A 17,321-nucleotide genomic window follows, 5' to 3' on the forward strand; every position below is an offset into this window, starting at 1 on the left:
GTTCTTCTCTTCCCTGTACCTTAGGAAAGAAGCTTAAATGAGTATAATTTATCCGAGACTTTTCTAGCCACGTGTATACGTTTAATGTCACAAATCTCCCCTCTAGTAGTGTTTTAGCTCTACCACATAAATCTGCATATGTTAGTTGTGATTTCATTCATATTCCAGCATTTTATCGTCTGCATTATTTCTTGCTCTTCGAGCCACAGGCTGTTGCAAACTATGATGTTTAATTCCCATTTTTCCAGGTTTTTTAAAAATATATTATCTCTAGTTAATCAATTTCAACATAATGAGAAAATAGGCATTTTTATGATTTCAACTCATTGAAATCTGTTGATATGTATTGTATGCCATGCCCTCAAAGGCTGCATCTTAGTGGGCTTGTCGCTGTGTTTGAAATAATGTAAATTCTGAGTGAAGAGATCTGAGAAGATCATTTATATCAATCTAATAGATAATGTTGTTTATATCTTTTCTGTGCTAACTGGCACCCAAAATCTATTTGCTCCATTAGGCCTGGGATAGGAGTATAGAAGACTCCAAATTCAACTGTGAAATTATCCTTCTTACATTTTGTTCTTAATAATCTTCTGCCTAATTCTTTCTTCTTCTGGAAAAGATGCATACACATGAATGTTAGGTCACATGCTATTCTTTCACTGTCCATGTTATCTGTTGTTCCTTCTTTATTTCTGTTTGGGTTTCAGAGTGGGTATTTTCCTCAGGTTTACTGATTGTTTCCTCCAGCGTATCAACTCTGCTGGTAAATCTGTCAGAGTCTTTTGCCAATTCTGTCACTATGACTTTAATTCAGTATTTTGAATTCTGTATTTTTCCCTTCAAATTTTCTACTCAGGCATTCCAAACTGTTTATATATGTTATTCATATTTTCTCCATAGTATTTGAGATAATAATAACAGCTGACACTGATTTTAATCTGTTTGCAATATCTCTGGATTTGGCTCTGATGATTGCTTTCTCTTAAAGGTGGGAGTTGGTTAGTTTTGTTTGTTCATTGCTTTTATTGCAGACATTTTATAAGCAGTTGATGTTTTAAATATTTTTTGAAATTATAATTACATTATTTCTCCCTTCCCTTTCCTCCCTTCAACCCCTCCATACACATGCCTTACTCTTTCTCTCAAACTCATGACCTCTCTTTTTAAAATTGCTGTTACATAAGCATATATTATATATTATAGACGATATTACTAAACTTACATATATAATATATACTAAATATATATTATACATTACTAAATACATAAATACTACCTGCTCAGTCTGCAGTGTTACTTGTATGGGTGGTTTCAGGGCTGACCATTTGGTACTGGATAATCAGTACCATGTCTCACCACTTCAGCAGCCTCTATTTGCCTGGAGTTCTTTGTCTAGGGCTTAGGCCTCATGCGATTCCCCCCTCCCCACGTTACATGGCTGCCGGTTTGCCCTTGTTGAAGACTCATCTAGGCAGCCATGTTGATGTAGATTCTCTAACACAACCTCACAGTAAACTTCCTGGTCTTCTGGCTCTTACAGTCTTTCCACAGCCTCTTCTGCAATGATTCCTTGGAGGCAGTTTTTTTTTAAGCAGGAGAGACTATAGTTTTGTTTTTATCTCAGTGCCCACCAATTTAATTAATCTAACATTATCATCAATGAAAAACATGAAAAAGTATTTAAATGTTCTGTTCCATGGAATCGGGAGTTAGTCAGGAGTTTATGTTTTTCAAAAATCAGTAGGTTTCCCAAATACAAATGATGGACTGAGAACAAAATCATGGAAATAAATCTCTCCACAATAGCCTCAAAAATAAAAATTTGGCATAATTCTAACCAAATAAGTTAAAGATTTGTACAATAAAAGCTTAAAGGCTACAAAGAAAGAAATCGAGGAAGATTTAAGAAGATGGAAAGATCTCCCAGGCTCATAGATCTCACAGATCAGTAGAACTAATGGAACGAAAATGGCCATCCTTCCAAAAGCAATCGACAGATTCAACACAATCCATATTAGAAGTGAAACACAATTCCTCATTGAAATGACAAATTTCAGCTCCATATGTAAACACACACTCAACAAAAAAACAAACAAACAAAAATAATCCTGAATAATAAAAGAATTGCTTGAAGTATTATCAGCCTGAATTTCAAGTTTTACTACACAGCTGTAGTAATAAAAACAGCATGACATTGGCATAAAAACAGAAATGTTGATCAGTGGAATGACATTGAAGACCTAGACCTAAGTCCACACATCTATAGGTTTCTGTTTTTTGAACAAGAGGCCAGAAACATAGGTGGAAAAAAAAGAGCATCTTCAATAAATAGTGCTAGTCAGACTGGATGATGCATATAGAATGCAAACAGTTTCGTATTTATCAGGCTACATAAAACCCAGTCTAAATAGATCAAGACCTCAAAAGTTTGATATTCTGAATATGGTAGATGAGAAAGTGGGGAACAGTCTTGAATTCATTGGCCCAGGAAAAATATTTCTCAACAGGACACCAATAACACAGGAATCAAGAACAACAATTAATAAATGGTACCTTATGAAACTGAAAAGCTTCTGTATGGCGAAGGACACTATCCTTGAAAGAAAGTGGCAGCCTACAGAATGGAAAAAGATCTTTACCAATTACACATCCAACAAAGGGTTAATCTCTAAAATATACAAAGGACTCAAAATATTGAGCAACAACAAAAGAACCCAAATTTTAAAATGGTGTACAGAACTGAACAGAGAGTTCTCAAAAGATGAAACACAAATGGCTAAGAAGCACTTGAAGAAATACTCAACATCTTTCCTCATCAAGGAAATGCAAATCAAAACTACTTTGAGACTTCATCTTACGTCAGTCAAAATGGCCAAGATAAATAAAACAAATGACAGCTCATGCTGGTTAGGCTATGAGGAAAGGAGAACACCTATTCATTGCTGGTGGGAGGGAGTGCAAACTTGTACAACCACTATGGAAATCAGTGTGATGTTGCCTTGGGTGGTTGGGAGTAGATTTACCTCAAGATCCAGCTATACCACTCTTGGGTATGTATCCAAAGGACTCTACATCCTACTTATGAGACATTTGCTCACCAATTTTCGTTGCTGGTCTATTCATAATTGTCAGAAATTGGAAACAATCTAGTTGTCCATCAATAGATGCCTTCAAAGTCTCTCATTCTTGCTTGCGAGTCTACAGTCATCCATACCATTGCACAAAAACCTTCCTTGCCCATAGCAGCGGGGAGCACCATGCATCATAGACTTCCACATGGTTTCTGGATGCAGTACAGACTGTGGAATTGTGGGCATCAGCATGGATTCCAGCTGCAGTACACATTACAAACATCCACATGGCTTTCCCCGGCAGCCCGGACCATGGAAGTCTTTGGAGGAGATTTAATCCATAAAATGAACTGTCCTTTATCCCAGATATCTTGTTGCTCAGAGTCAGGGTAATAGTGCAGTTGGACAGCATGTCTGGGCACAGGCCCTGCTTAAGCTCCAGGCTGCTTGCTGTATACCACTCTGCCCTCGATGCTGGTCACCCTGCCGATACCCTGGACACGACTATCGTGTTGGCAGCTCAAGGCAAGTACTGCAACCCATACTCCCCTTCTCACAGTAGGGTCTCTCAGTGGCCTGGCCACTGGCCCTACTTGGCTACAACATGCTTCTTTGTCCACCACGGCTACGCTCCCATACCTGTTGCTGCTATGGCATCTCCAGTTCTGCCATCTTTTTTCCCAATTCCATGAAACCACTTTTAAAAAGCATCTTCCTATAAGGCCCGTCTTTTTTTTTTTAACTTGTTCTGAAGATAATATGAGCTCTGCAGGCTCCTTATCCCACTGCTACCTCTACCCTCGAAGCCTCGGTGGGTCTCCTTTGGAGCAGCACAAGGCCGGGCCACTGGTGACTGACAGACACCATCTTGAATCTACTCTCCTCCAAATATTCTTAAAATATGTACATATATAAGAAGAATCCAAATGGAGTCATCAATAAGAAAGGAGGCAAGGCCCCAACTGGACATTTTTCACTGAGTGAAACCTCAGCTGCCTCTCTAGCACACTGTCTGCCTAAACGCTGCAATGCTCCCTAGTGTGACGATGGACTAAACCTCTGAACTGCAAGGCAGCGTCAATTAAATGTTTCCTTCATAAGAGCTGCTGTGGTCCATGCTGGCGAGGATGTGGAGAGAGAGGAACACTCCTTCATTGCTGGTGGGAATGCAAACTAGTACAGCCACTTTGGAAATCTATCTGGCGCTTTCTCAGAAAAATGGGAATAGGGCTTCCTCAAGACCCAGCTATTCCACTCCTTGGAATATACCCAGAAGATGCTCCAGCACACAACAAGAAAACTTGCTCAACCATGTTTATAGCAGCCTTATTCATAATAGCCAGAACATGGAAACAGCCTAAGTGTCCCTCAGTAGAAGAATGGATAAAGAAACTGTGGTACATATACACTATGGAATACTACTCAGCTATTAAAAACAAGGAATTTCCAAAATTTGTGGACAAATGGATTGAACTAGAAATGATCATAATGAGTGAGTTCACCCAGAAGCAAAAAGAGTCAAATGGTATATACTCACTTATATCGAGACACTAGTCCAAGGGGTATGTCCCCATGAAAAACTTTACCTACCAGGAAAGTGGGTCAGAGGGGAAGACATCCTGTTGAGACTTTAGGTGTGAGAAGCCTGGGAGAATGAGGAAATAGAAGGATCCAGAGGGTCCTGGAAAACTACAGGTGGGTCTGGGTCCTGGAGTCCTCCTCAAACTATGGCACCAGCCAAGGAAAATATAGGCAGTAAACTTCGAACCCCTACCCAGTCTAGCCGATGGACAGGACATTCTCCACTGTTAAGTGGAGAAGGAGATCTGACTTTCACACAAACGCTGGTGCCCCATATTTCACCACATCCCTTGGATGGAGACGCCTGGTGGCACTCAGAGGAAGGATAATAGGTCACCAAGAAGAGACTCGATACCCTATGAGCATATACAGGGGGAGGAAGTCTCCCTCAGTCACAGACATAGGGGAAGGGAGTAGGAGGGGAAGCGGGAGGGAGGGAGGAATGGGAGGATACAAGGGATGGGCTAACAATTGAGATGTAATATGAATAAATTAATAAAAATTTTAAAAAATTAAATAAAAAATAAAAAATAAAAAATTAAATAAAAAGTTGAGAGCCTAAAAAAAAAAAAAAGAGCTGCTGCTGTGGTCATGGTGCCTCTTCGCAGCAATAGAGACCCTAACTAAGACAGGGTCCCATTGCTGAGAAGACAAGTGAACACAAGCTTTCCCTGCCCTCTGACCAAGAAGGCATCTTTAATTATTTATGCTTGAAAATTTTGTTTTCTCCAATGGAGTCACATTAGATATATAAACCACACGTAAGGGCAGGCCCCATGCCCAGAAGTGAAGGCAAACAAAAAATGAAAACAATGGCGTTTTTGTAGATTTTGTTTATATCTTTCATCTTGTTTTATTTGGACATTTTTAACCATACTGGTCTTTTGCCCATATATTATGGTTTCTGATTTTATGTTTTTATGGGTTTTGCTTTTGTGTGTATATGATGTGTTTCTCATGCTTTTCTTTTTTAAAATCCTAGTTTGTTTACTTATTTTATTTTCTCGTTTGTTCTCTAAGGAGAGAGAGAAAGAAGGTGAATAGTTGGGACCATGGGAAAAATTGAGAGGAAATTATGGAGGGGAAAACATTGTCAGACTATATTGTATGAAAAAACTATTTAGAAAAAAAAGAGGATGTGTCTTGCTATAGTCATGGCCTGTTGTTTTGTTCAGACAAACAATCAAAGCTAGGGTTTTGTTTAAAAATAAATAAAATTAGCATATCAAAGAATTGTTTGTTCTTATATGTTTATCAATGTACTCCTTATAATAGCCACTAATTGATATATATATAAACAATATATCATGTGGAAGGTAGCTCATGCCTATAATTCCAGCACTAAATAAAGTAGGAGGACTTCTCTGTGTTCAAAGACAATCTGGGCTACATTGTGAGTTCCAGACTGGTCTGGACTATACTGTGAGCCTTCATGGCAAAAGAAATTGAAAGGTAAAGAACAAGAGAAAGAAAATTATACACACACACACACACACACACACACACACACACTCACACACACACACAAAATGAAATATTCTTTGTTGTAGTACAAAGCATAGTGTAAAATGAAACAAGTCAAACACAGAAACCCAAACATGTTGTCAATCATTAGCAGACGCTAAAAATGTTGAACTCAAAATAGGAGGAGAATAACAGTGATTATTAGAGAATAAGAAAGACAGTGGGGTAGAATGTCCCACCTGGTTAGCTTCTGGCCTCGGGGCATCCAGACATCTTTGCCCATCAGAGCTTGAAGGAAAGAGGCCTAAGTGGGTGGGTGGTTTCCTAAGACCTCGGCCAGGTGGTGAGTGTCAGAGGGGAGAAAGCCTTCTCCAAGACAGTTTTCAGTGAAATAGCTCTTCTTTATTTGGAAACATAAGGGCTATATAAACCTTGGGGAAGTGGGTAGGGGCTTTCAGGGTGACCACGCATCATTGGCTGGGGCTGAGGTACTGGGAATTCTTCATTTCCATGGAGATGAATTCTAGATGCTAGCTGGGCATGTCCTTATAAGGAAATAGCAACTTTTAACCTGAAACCTGGCCATCAGGCTACATGACTACCTCAAGGGTGGCAGAGGTGGGGGTCACAAGGCTACGTGCATTAAGGCATAAAGGCCCAGAACGGGGAGGGAGTGCTTCTTACTCCTGCTGGTCTCTAGATTTTCATGGTTTGGACATATCTTGACCTCACTCTTGCTCTAGGTCAGTTCCCCCTGTCTCACGATTCACTTTCCCTACAGTAGACTATACAAGAAATCTGGGTACCAAAGCAGGTTCCACAAAAGAAGTTATTCCTAGCATTCAGCACATAGAATGACTACACTTTTCAATAACCTATTACACAGTTTGTGGATGGAGAGCTTAGAAGCACCAAACATAAATGTTGAGTTGTGAGCACTAACTACGCCAACCTTATTCTCTGTTCTATGCATGTACTGAACTATCACAGTGTGCACTACAGATATATGCAGTTGAATGTTCTTATAAAAGACAAACAAGTTTTATGGAATATCCCTTTTGCAAGATAACATCAATATTATTCTCATCTTCCTGTATTCTAGGTGGAAACAAAGTGGCTACAGATGTGTTGTTCTTAAAATGTGTTTTCCCTTTATCTTTTGATTTTTTTTTAGTACATAACTCACTATAAAAAATGAACATTTTTTAGAAACCTAAAATCAATTGGAAGTCATACTACAAACAAAACTACACGAAGGTTTGTTTCTTTTTCGTGGTTCAACTCTAAGCTTCAGAGGTCACTAACAATGTGAACTGGGGGTCTTAACTCTGAGTCCCAGAATAGCCTGCTGAAGTAGCACCCATGAGCAACCTGACCTGGAGAGGTGTTATATCCTGATAGGCACAATGACACTGAACAGTGACATCATAAAGACATGAGGAAAAGGCCAACAAGAGAGATATCAAGTTACGTGGTGTTTCTTTTCATCTGATTGTAGACGCCTTTCCCATCCACCCTTGAATCTAGACCCACTGCCTGGCATGCAGAAGTCACTCCAAAACCACTAAAGACCTGCATAGTGAGGCCCCTTCTGCGGTGTTAGTGTTGAGCTGCAGGAGCACCCTGGACTCTTCATGATGACAACAAGTAGAAGCTTAGTCCCTTAGTTGTACCAAGTCATGTCTCCACTGTTAAAAAGGCCGTGTAATGTACACATCTTAAGGGAAACTTGCACCATTTGCAGGCTTTATTTTCATTGCATTATCATATTCAGTTATAGCACTACTAAAAATAAGTAGTTATATTTGGTAGTGGAGGTGTGAATAAAGTTCAGTCTTAAAACAACTTCGTATTTAATCCAGGTTCTGTGGAGGGCGGGCACAGAAAAAGTGTTGAAATGAAAGAGTAGAATTTCATAGAGGAAAAAGAAAAGTTTCAGCTCTAACAGACCTGAGGCTTTGTGGTAAGAAATGAAATAAGATTAAGATGGACATCTCATACCCATTATAGAAGGCTCTAATACATAAAGGTTTCATGATCATGTTGGCTCGCCTATGAGTGTGAAAAAACACACATTAATCTACCAGCGTTTTACCTTTTTTGTGGCTGCTCAATCTCATAGGCTCTGAATATTCTCTAACAACCTCTGTTTTGGTCTAAATCACTTTTCACAGTAGGGAAAGCACCATTTTCTATGCTTCCACCTCACCCCACTATCACAATTGGACTTTGTTGCCCTGGCAACTAGACAAGATGGAATGTGCTGCTGTATCCACCTGTGATGCCATAGCACATGACACTGTCTCTCCAGACTTGTTTGGATTGTCTTAACAAATTGTGCGATGAAGAAAAATCACACATCTCTCTTGAATGTGGTACCCTTTTTATGCTCTCTATTATTTCAGAATATATTTTTCCCACTTGTAGCAATCAGTTGCCACATAACTGAAATATAAGGTATCCTTGGCCCCTGCTAAGGACTTCATTTAATACTTATGCAGTCTACATTCCTGGCCCCCTATTTCCTAACCATGTTATATCCTTAGCATTCTCCAGTAGTTATGACTCAGAAAAACTGACCCCATCTACATCCCTTAAGTGGATTTTTAAAACAATACATAATCAGAGTAGTCCATACCCACTGGTTTGGCCAGCATGCAGGTTTAAACTAGACAGTATTCTGTTGTATTTTCCTAGTAACTCGATTGATCCAGGATTAAGCAAAGGGGCAATATGGCTGAACCTTGATGAATAACTTGTATTCCATAATTGGAGGAAAGAATTCTTTTTTGCCATATCCACCATGGTGAGGCACACAGACAGCATGAAAGATGAAGCTTAAGACCTAACCTGACAACTGGCAGTTGAATAGAAAAAGAGTCGCTCTTGCCTCTGCCTGGCTTATTGACTGCCCCAGAGATGGAGTTCCTGCTGTATGAGACATTGTGCTCTGTTATTGTGGAATGTGCCTTAGAAAAAGGGTTTCTTCTAACTGGAAGCATCCTAACTGATACAGTCTAGTATCTAATAGCAAGGATGTGGTCTTGGACAAACCTCTTCATGTCTCTTTGTCCCAGCTATGCTACTGAACAACGAAGGAATGCAGTCAGAGCTTCTGCACTGACGTCAGCTTTTCCAGCTACTAAAAGGCAGAGTTTTAAATGCTGTGGATTTTCGAGACAGTTTAAGAACCTGAGCAAATTGTTTAAGACCTGAAAGTTAGGCTGGAAGGATAAAGAATCCATCAAAGAATGTTTTATTTCAAAAGCTTATGCCTCTGGAAGTTTACCCGGAGTCCTGGCAGCAGGCACCTAACTGACGAATCTCAAGTCAGTAGAAATGGAAGGTCAGGAGGTTTATCGAGAAATAGCCTGCAAAGAGAGACTACTTACTTCCTCGTGGATCAATTGGCATGACTGGGGTGCGAGCAATGAGGAAAGATTTTAGTTTATTTCTCATATGAACTTTGCTTGGAGGGCTGGTTAGCGAGATGTCTCAGTGGGTAGAGGTAAGGTCGGCTCCATGGATGATGCATAGGATGAAACGAGAGAAATGACTCCTCTAAGCTGTCCTCTGACTTCCATACTGTGCTGTGGCCTGCGTACCCATCTGCACACACCAGGAGGGAGGAAAGAAGGAAGGAGATAAAGAATAAAGGATAAATAGATAGATAGATAGATAGATAGATAGACAGACAGACAGACAGACAGACAGATACATGGTACGGAGATAGGTAGATTTGTTTCACAGTCTGGCTAAAGGAAGGCACAATTAGAAAATAGACACTCCCATGAAAGGAGAGTGAGGCAGCCTGTCTAGAGCTTACCTGAGATTTCTGTAAATAGCACCATGTGATCTTACCTGGGCTACCTAGCTAATTAGAGAGCCTAAGTAAGACTATCTTCATGGGCAACTAAACAACAACTGCATCCATCAGCATCTGGATCAGAGTCTTGCCCATTGGAGATGCCCTGCATGTCCAAGTACAGCTCTGAATGTTGTACCTAACCCAAGTCCTGCCCTAACGCAGGTTCACAGTTCACATTGATGGAAGGAAGTCAGGGAAGAAGGGCGGCTTTGCATAGGCCCCATACGTGTGTTAGTTTGCTTTTTAAGAAAATGGGGAAAATGAAGGCAATATGCCTAGATGCTCTATCGCTCCTTAGACCCACACTACACTTCAAAGTCTAACTCCCTCCTGACTGCTCTTACTTCACGCCCCGCCCTGCTTTGCCCACATCTGGAACTCCCAGCACACAGAACACTTGCTGATCCCTAAGAAGTCCCCGTTCCCTCTGTATCTCTCTCCCCTGCCTCTCCCTCTGTGTCTCCCTCTTCCTCTCTCTGTCTCACACACACCAGGGCCTGATCTCTGAATTCCTTTTTTCCTGGTCTGTCTGCACTCGCTCCTCCATCAAAAAGAAAACTCAAAGACCTTCTTATGATTTAGGATTTCCATGACACCTTGCTCATTTCTTCAGTTAATAATATTTATCCTCTTATTTTAGTTCCCAATGCATGTATTCCTGTGCTGTAGTCTCATAGCTCTGCTTAAAAAAGAAATTCTCCCTAGAATTAGAATTGTAGTCTTTGGGGGTATTGGTGACATTGTCTATAACCTGCTATTTTTATGGCTAGAAAGGGTTTTTGAGGATGGCCTAATTAGCATCCCTTTTTCAATGATAAGAAATCTGAGACCTTGAGAGGAAATCTGACTTCTCTAAGTATAAACGCTGCGCCTAAGGATCTGCCTTAATGCAGGTGTGCAATGCATATGTACAGAAGGAAGGCAGGGACAAAGTAACTGTGCACAGGCCCTATGTGGAACTTTATAGCAAAGTCAAAACATGAACCCTAACGCCCCAGTAGACAATGGAGTCTTATAACACCTAGTGGCCCAGTAGACAGTGGAGTGTTACTGCTTTTCCAGTACTAAAGACAAAGCAGATCTGATTATCTTCTGGTGAACTCACTCACAACTCCGTGGTGAAAACGTTAACCATTACCTGAGTGTTCTTCGCGTTGACCTCAGAACTCCCGGTCACTTCTTTGCGTATAGGATACTCTAAGGCAATAAATGGTTTGGCAGGAGCACAGCATAAGGAAAGACAGACCTAGCAGGGACTAGCAAAAGACTGTTCTCTGTACCACACCCAGACTTTAAATGGACCCTATCCATCACTAAGACTGGTACTTTCTATGTGTAAAGCATTCGGTAGTCTCTTAAAATACAAAGTCCTGCTTACTGATCAAAACGTTCACATTGAGAAAAGTATTGTTTTTGTTTTTAAAGTGATGGGACTATACTTCCCATAATAAGTAAGTGTATTCTTCAGATTTACTCCTGTAGCTTCTAGCAGTGGCCTACGTACTCAGCTGTGACCATCTTAATCCTTTCTCCTTCAAGCAGGTTGACTTCTCTGGTCACACGGGTCTCTTCTGCAGATGGCATAAAACAGCATCCTAAATTCCTCTGCAATGTCTCAGAGCGGAGAAAAACATGTTTTCTAAGAATGCTCTTCCATCATATGAAGAATTCTTTGTTTTCAAATATTAGATCCCTCACGAGGCTCCCAGGATTTCTTTATACATCCTGTAGAAGCAAACCCAGGGGTTGGTTCTTTGCTGTGCCTCTGCCTTCGAGTTCTCCAAATTTCTCAAGCTCAAATCTCCGTTTCATAGGAGGAACCATGCAGCATTCTTTCAATTGTGAAGCTTTCCTTCCGGGCTCATGCCTGAGTGGCCCTTGTCTTGTACCCTATTTTCTGTGCTTCTGTTGACACAGGGACCAGGACTCCACTGGCCATCTGCTGTCAACTGAATAGCACATTTCAATGAATGTGGCTCATTGCGTTGTCAGCACAGTTAGGACACATGTCCTGAGCACCATTATACACAGTGCCCCAGAATGTTCAAGAGACTCCTTCAAATGCTCAGGGGGTCTAAGTTTAAAAAGAAAGCTACCAACATCAGTCAAATTACTTTCAGATACAGCATCACAGGCTTCCACAGGAAATCACCAAGCCACCCGGAGCTGCAGCAGCTCTGTTGAACTGTTGCCAAGCCCCTTGCAGACTTGGGGGTGCAGGGAAACATTGCCATCATTTGTTCTGAGATAGGCATTGCCTTCCCTCTGACGTCATGTTTACGAACATCTCAGGTAGTGGAATAGATGAGTAAGACTCCCAGCTTCAAAACTAGGGCACACACTAAGAAACTTAGTTGCAAGTGTATGTTTCTGTGTCAGTAGGTTCCCTGGGCAACACTTGAGTTTATATTTTCCCACACAAGGGAGAAGCAGCAACAGCCCAAAGAACGTTTCTCTAAAGTCCTCAGTCATCAGAAGAGATGAAACTTCCCACCCACGCCGAGTAACCCAGGGCTCAGACTGTCAGTGCACCACCAGTATGTGATAACGCTCAGTTTGCATATCATAGCATAGGCAATGTGCATATCTGTGACAGATGAAAGCCAGCTAGATGGCAATCAGCATGAGAGCACTTCCTCTTTGCCATCATAGTTCACACATGATGCACAGGACTGAGTACATCTGGATGGATAAGTAAGTAAATCAGGGGAATCAAACCTTCAAAGGCAGACATCGGCTTGAATCACCAGATTTGAGAGTCTCCTCTGGTATCTAGATCCATATACATGTATACATATATATATCTCCTGTTTCCCATTAACAGCCCCTAGACCTAGTTTCCCTAGATAAAGTTAGATACTCCTGTTTTGTATTTCTTCATGATATAGTTGGGTGAACTGGGGGAACCAAATTTTTCCTCCATACAATTGTTCTCTCTCTCTCTCTCTCTCTCTCTCTCTCTCTCTCTCTCTCTCTCTCAGGAAGATGGTATGACCAAGAATCTTTTCCATCAAGAGAAGATGGTGGTCAGAGGGTATAAAATTCTAGTCCTATGATGAGGAAGTGCTGGCTACCTCGCGTAGACATGGTGATTACAGTGAACAATAGCATATTCTATACATGAAATTTGATAAGAGTAAATTTTATGTGCCCTCCCACACACAGAAAAGGTAATGAGTTTATTAGCACAACTGATCATTTTTCAATGTATATGGACATGATATTATCACTCGTACACTTAGTAAATACTTTAAAAATGTGTTGTGATAGTAAAAATGGCCATCCTACCAAAAGCAATCTACAGATTCAATGCAATCCCTATCAAAATACTTACACCATCTTTTAAAGACATTGAAAGTTCAATTCTGAACTTCATATGGAAAAACAAAAAACCCAGAAAAGCTAAAACAATCTTGTACAATAAAAGATCCTCCGGAGGAATCTCCATACCTGATCTCAAACTGTACTATAAAGCAATAGTAATAAAAACAGCATGGTACTGGCACAGCAACAGGCTGGTTGATCAGTGGAATAAAATCAAAGACTCAGATATGAATCCACACACATATGGTGACTTGATTTTTGACAAAGAAGCCAAATCCATTCAATGGAAAAAGGATAGCATCTTCAACAAATGGTGCTGGTCTAACTGGAGGTCTATGTGTAAAAAAAAATGCAACTGGACCCATATTTGTCACCTTGCACAAAACTCAAATCCAAGTGGATCAAAGACCTCAACATAAAACCAGAGGCACTAAGTCAGTTAGAAGAAAAAGTGGGGAAGAGCCTGGAACACATTGGCACAGGAGACAACTTCCTGAACAGAACACCAACAGCCCAGGCCTTAATGTCAACAATTAATAAATGAGACCTCATGAGGCTGAGAAGCTTCTGTAAGGCAGGAGACACTGTCAAGAGAACAAAGCGACAGCCTACAGACTGGGAAAAGATCATCACCAACCCTACATCCGACAAAGGTCTAATATCCAAAATATATAAAGAACTCAAGAAATTAAACACTACCAAACCAAATAACCCAATTGAGAAATGGGGCTTGGAACTAAACAGAGAATTCTCAACAGAGGAATATCAAATGACTGAGAAACACTTAAAGAAATGCTGAACCTCCTTAGTCATCAGGGAAATGCAAATCAAAACAACTCTGAGATTCCATCTTACACCCATCAGATTGGCTAAGATCAAAAATTCAAGCGACACCACATGCTGGTGAGGATGTGGAGAGAGAGGAACACTCCTTCAGTGCTGGTGGGAATGTAAACTAGTACAGCCACTTTGGAAATCTATCTGGTGCTATCTCAGAAAACTGGGAATAGGGCTTCCTCAAGACCCAGCAATTCCACTCCTTGGAATATACCCAGAATATGCTTCAGCACACAACAAGAAAATTTGCTCAATCATGTTCATAGCAGCCTTATTCATAGTAGCCAGATCATGGAAACAGCCTAAGTGTCCCTCAGTAGAAGAATGGATAAAGAAACTGTGAAGCCGGGCGTGGTGGCGCACGCCTTTAATCCCAGCACTCGGGAGGCAGAGGCAGGCGGATCACTGTGAGTTCGAGGCCAGCCTGGGCTACAGAGCGAGTCCAGGACAGCCAAGGCTACACAGAGAAACCCTGTCTCAAAAGACCAAAAAAAAAAAAAAAAAAAAAAAAAAAAGAAACTGTGGTACATTTACACTATGAAATTCTACACAGCTAATAAAAACAAGGAATTTCCAAAATATGTGGACAAATGGATTGAACTAGAAATGACCGCAATGAGTGAGTTCACCCAGAAGCAGAAAGAGTCAAGTGGTATATACTCACTTATATCTGCATACTAGCCCAAGGGGCATGTCCCATGAAAACCTTCACTTACCAGGAAACTGGGACAGAGGGGAGGACATCCTATTGGGACTCTAGATGAGAGAAGCATGGGAAAAAGCAAAGCAGAAGGATCCAGAGGGTCCTAGAAACCTACAAATAGAACATTATGATAGGCAGATTTGGGCCCAGGGGTCCCGCTCAAAATAAGGCACCAGCCAAGGACAATACAGGCGGTAAACTTTAAACCCTTACCCAGATCTAGCCAATGGGCAGAACATTCTCCACAGTTGAGTGGAGAGTGGGGTATGACTTTCACATATACTCTGGTGCCTCATATTTGACCATGTCCCCTGGAGGGGGAGGCCTGGTGGCACTCAGAGGAAGGATAGCAGGCTACCAAGAAGAGACTTGATATCCTATGAGCATATACAGGGGGAGGAAATCCCCCTCAGGAACAGTCATAGGGGAGGGGAATAAGGGGAAAATGGGAGGGAGGGAAGAATGGGAGGATACAAGGGATGGGATATTCATTGAGATATAACAAGAATAAATTAATAAAAAAATTTTTTAAATGAAAAACAAACAAACAAACAAAAAGAGCTATCTAAGCTCTTGCTAGTGATAGCTGTCTAAATTCCAGAGGAAAGCCCAGCAGTCTCCAGTCCTACAGAAAGAACTAGAGGCAGCTAAGGAATCCTGAGAGCAGGAGAAATAGTCTACCCCAGGGAAGAGCATACTAGTTGGTTATCCAATACCAAATGGCCAGCCCTGAAATCATACATATGGGTAACATTATACAGACTGTGCAAGTTATATTTAGGAATATATACATATATGCATTCAATAAAAACTAATGGAAAAAAGGTCATGAATTTGGAGGAGAGCAAGAGGTGGGCACATGGGAAGGTCTGGTGGGTGGAAAGGTAAGGGAGACATGTTGTAATTATAATCTTTAAGGAAAAAGTTTTTAAAAACTGTTCAAAAAATTAAAAAAATAATAATGTGTTATGTCTATGTGTATGCACATGTGTGTGTGTGTGTGTGTGTGTGTGTGTGTGTGTGTGTGTGTGTGTGTTTGTACAGGCACGTGCGCTCCTGTGAATTCCTATGGTGACCAGAAGGTGTCAGATGTCTCCCTCCTTATTGAACTTGGAGCGTTCGGATTGGTTGAGACTCACTAGGCCCGCAGCTGAGATGGTTCCGCCTCCTCATGCCCAGTGCTGGTATTCCAGGCGCGCACCTTTCATGCTTTTATGTGCAAGCTAGTGATGGGTCCTCATCCTTAAAGAGCGAGCACTTTCTAGACTGAGCTATCTCCACAGCCCTAGTACACTCACTTTTTATTTGCCAATTAAACTTTATAAACAGGGTGAGAGGAATAGGTAAAGAGTTTCTCCATGATATTCTGCCAGCATTCTTCTTTATGTAAATAAAATCAAAAGTGCACTTTCTTAGTAAACATAAAACCCATAGGCTTTTAAGCTGGAGACAGAACTGATTAAAGGAGTTTGGGGAATCAGCCCACTTTTCACCCATTTTTATTTTAGAACCTGTCACTCATTCTCTGTGACGTCATCATGCTGTGCTACACAGCACTCCCCCATATTTTTTCCGAACCTGGTAATTAGGCCTCCCTCAATTTCTCCTAGCTCAGGTGAGGCAAGAACTAGTACAAACAAATGAAAGTTTATGATGCATAGATGATACAATAAAGGGAAATAAACACAAGACATCAAGATCATCAATCAGTGATGTTGCTGACAGGGTGCTTTGTTCTTGGTTTGTTTATTTGAAAGTTGTCCAAATAAACTATCTGGCAGATTCCAATGAGATGAAAGAAGTTTTAATAAGTTAGCATCTATTTCTAAACAAAATGTTAAAATGAGTTTGTAATATGTAATCAAGGCATGTCCTAATAACTGATATGGTCCAAGTTTCTAGAAGTTTAGAGTTACAGTTAGATATAATGGCACAAATCTACAATCCCAGCACTCAGGGAAGAAGAGGCAGGTGGATCTTTGTGAGTTTGAGGCCAACCTGGTCTACAAAGTTAGTAAAAAACAAGCAAGCTACACAGAGAAACTGTCTCAAAAAACAAAAATTAGATTATACCAAAATGCAAAAGCGATTCCAACATCCTAAAAGTGTAGTGTCAGACTTAAAACTACAACACGGAACTTTTGATACCAGCCTGCTTCTTTGGATAACAAGCGTTTATCACTGGCTGTTTGCCTCTTCAGTTGTCTGTAGACCTTAATCTCTGAAATACAAGTTAGATTATAAATGAAGTTGATGCCATTTGTGGTATTTTATTAACATACAGGGTTGTTTTGTAATTAGAGAAGGAATTAATGGCCTTGTCTTAGTTGCTGTTCTATTGCTGTGAATAAACACTGCGACCAAGGCAACTCTTATGAAAGACACATTTAATCAGGGGCTTGCTAACCATCAGAGGTTTAGTCCACTGTCGTCATGGCAGCATCAGGCAGACAGGATGCTGGAGGGGGAG

At 40.8% G+C, this 17,321-nt stretch overlaps 1 long non-coding RNA gene across 2 annotated transcripts in view; it reads right to left on the reverse strand.

Moving 5' to 3' along the window:
• The window catches only part of LOC311600003, a 63,619-nt gene that overhangs the window by 19,070 nt on the left and 27,228 nt on the right, over nucleotides 1-17,321 (reverse strand). Inside the window, exon 1 of one of the 2 annotated variants that reach the window (XR_014780112.1) lies at nucleotides 8,215-8,334. The exons of the other annotated variant lie outside the window; for it this stretch is intronic. This is a non-coding gene — a long non-coding RNA (uncharacterized lncRNA). Of the gene's footprint in view, nucleotides 1-8,214; nucleotides 8,335-17,321 lie in introns of those variants that run through there. 2 annotated transcript variants of the gene reach the window in all.

Source organism: Acomys minous, assembly GCF_964271855.1.
Source record: "Acomys minous genome assembly, chromosome: 6".
Taxonomy (NCBI): domain Eukaryota; kingdom Metazoa; phylum Chordata; class Mammalia; order Rodentia; family Muridae; genus Acomys; species Acomys minous.